The sequence below is a fragment of the Schistocerca serialis genome, chromosome 1 (genome assembly GCF_023864345.2).
Source record: "Schistocerca serialis cubense isolate TAMUIC-IGC-003099 chromosome 1, iqSchSeri2.2, whole genome shotgun sequence".
Classification (NCBI taxonomy): domain Eukaryota; kingdom Metazoa; phylum Arthropoda; class Insecta; order Orthoptera; family Acrididae; genus Schistocerca; species Schistocerca serialis.
Genome location: NC_064638.1, coordinates 1,149,303,880 through 1,149,306,678, shown reverse-complemented (window position 1 = coordinate 1,149,306,678; position 2,799 = coordinate 1,149,303,880). Strand labels below are relative to the sequence as shown.

At 39.4% G+C, this 2,799-nt stretch overlaps 1 non-coding gene across 1 annotated transcript; it reads right to left on the bottom strand.

Moving 5' to 3' along the window:
* Positions 1-2,439: 2,439 nt before the first annotated feature.
* Positions 2,440-2,512, bottom strand: Trnat-agu (transfer RNA threonine (anticodon AGU)). The gene has a single exon. It is a non-coding gene; the product is annotated as a tRNA-Thr (tRNA).
* Positions 2,513-2,799: the final 287 nt, after the last annotated feature.

The window sequence follows — 2,799 nt, the reverse complement described above, 5'->3', positions numbered from 1 at the left end:
AAGCGCTGCCAAGTATCACTGATTTCCTTAACCTGACTCGACTGCAGGAGTGTCTTTGTAGCAAAGAATAACTGCCTTAAAACTTGATGCATGATGCGGCATTTTTTCATGCATCTCCGAGTTTATAACGTCATATCTCCTGATCTGTGTGTCATACAATGATATAATTTTGTAGGGACATTCCGTGGCACATGCGGATACTGTCAGCGAAATATGTTGCCAATAGAGTTAGTACCACAGAAGTGATAAATTTAAACATGAATGATGCGGCAGTTTTTCACGCGTCTCATTGTTTATGACGTGATATCTCCTTAACTACGACAGCCAGGTTGTTCGTAACCCCACAGGGATTGTTGCCTGACCGTAAGGCACGTGAGTACGATTTGACCGAAGTTTGTTACAATGAGAAATGAGAAGAGGCGATCTGTGTGTAGTTTAAAGAAATTTTTTATAGCCAAGATCGCGTTCAAAACTGTTTTTTTTATTGACCGGTTTCGACAAGTAAGACTGCCATCTTCAGATCTTGAAAAACTTTGATTCCACGGAGCGTGAATCTGCAATACACTCTTTACCTTGTAAGGACATTACGTGTACATTAAGCCAAAACGCTTCTTTGTGTAGCGGTTGTTATTATTGTGACTTTATTTTCATTGGCTATAGGCCTATTTCGGCTCAAAGACCATTTTCAAGCCCTCTGAAACATATAGTACGGTATTTACATCATACATCTGTGAGTTTACGTAATAAATAATTATTTTGTACATATGCCATACTTCCATATTACGTCGTTGACGCTCTTGCTGTCAGATATCATACTTGGTGCGTTTTTAAGCAAAGCACAGGCGAAATTATAAATTACTCGCTAACTAATGTCTCAGCAGTGGAATTTTTCTTTGTTGGCCAGTGGCGTTAAGATCTTGTTAACATTTTGTAAGTTTGACAGCGAGTTATGTCAGCGATGTTACATGGTTACAGATTTGTTTTTATAAATCTATGGAGTTGAGTGATAGTAAAATCTTTGCAGCTGTCACGAAACAAATCTGTAACCATGTAACGTCGCTGACATAATTCGAAGCTGTCAAACTTACAAAATGTTAACAAGATCTTAACGACACTGGCCAACAAAGAAAAATTCCACTGCTGAGACATTACTTATCGAGTAATTTATAATTTCGCCTGTGCTTTGCTTAAAAAGGCACCAAGTAAGATATCTGACAGCAAGAGCGTCAACGACGTAATATGGAAGTAAGTTTTACGCAAAATGTACAAAATAATTATTTATTACCTAAACTCACAGATAAATGATCTAAATACCGTACTATATGTTGCAGAGTGCTTGAAAATGGCCTTTGAGCCAAAATAAGCCTATAGTCAATGAAAATAAAGTCACAATAATAACAACTGCTACACAAAAGCAGCGTTTTGGCTTAATGTACACATAATGTCCTTACAAGACATATATAACGCTGCAGGCCCAGTAGAATTTAAAATGCTCTTTACAGAAATACTAACATGGCATGCTTAATGAACGCACAGTGGAACATGACGCACAATCAAAAAAGGTTTTGAAGATCTGAAGATGACAGTCTCACCTGTCGAAACCGGCCAGTAAAAAACAGTTTTGTACGCGATCTTGGCTATTAAAAAAATTACTTTACGGTATATGTGTACAAATTTGCCAAGTTTGGCTGAAATCGGTCGATTGGTTTAGGAGGTGATGTGGAACATGCACACATACTCACAAACATATACATACATCCATTTTTATAATATTATGCATATACATAAATGATCTGACGGACAGAATAATACCTGCTGCTGTTTGCTCAAGGCACTGTGGTGTACAGGAAGCTGTCGTCGTTGAGAGACTGTAGGATGATACAAGATGACTTGGACAGAATTTATAGTTGGTGTGATGAATGGCAGCCAGCTTTAAATGTGGAAAAATTTAAGTTAATATATATGTATGGGAACAACAATCCGGTAATGTTCGAATGGAGCTTTAGTAGTACTTGCTTTACATAGTCACGTCGATCAAATGTCTGGGCGTAACGTTGCAAAGGGATATGAAATGGAACGAGTACATAAGGACGATGGTAGGGAAGGCAAACAGTCAACTTCGGTGGGTGGAATTTAGAAAAGTGACGTTTATTTTTAAGGAAACTACATACAGGTATTGCTGGACTGTGTGGGGTCCCCACCATGTTGGTTCGAAAGAAGACATCGAACCAATTCAGAAGGGTGCTGCTATATTTGGAACAACACGCGAGTATTAAAGAGGAGATACTTCGTGAACTCAAATGGGAATCCCTGGAGGGACTGCGACGTTCTATTAGCCAAACGCTATGGAGAAATCTTAAATTAAATTTTCCCCGAGACATTTAAGTCTCTAATTTATCCACGATAATATTGGAAGTAGAAGAAATGAACTAACATTTGTGCTGCGGCCAGGACTCAAACCCGGAACTTCTTGCTTACTAGGCAGATATGCTGACCATTACACCACCGCAGCATCTTGGTATCGGGACAGCACGAAATACCCAACTCAATACACTCGAAGACCCTGGTAATAGTCACAATATAAGGGGAGGTGTGAACTGGGGTTTGTGTTGGGGAGGGTACTTGACCAGAGTGTTCGTGCAGCGCTCTTGGCTGTAATGCTGCGGTGGCGTATCTGCATATTAAGCAAGAAGACCCAGGTTCGAGTCCTGGCCGCAATACACATTTTAATTCACTTCATCAGCTTCCAATGTTATCGTAGCTAGTGAGAAAGTTTAGATAATCGGCGTTTGAAACTAA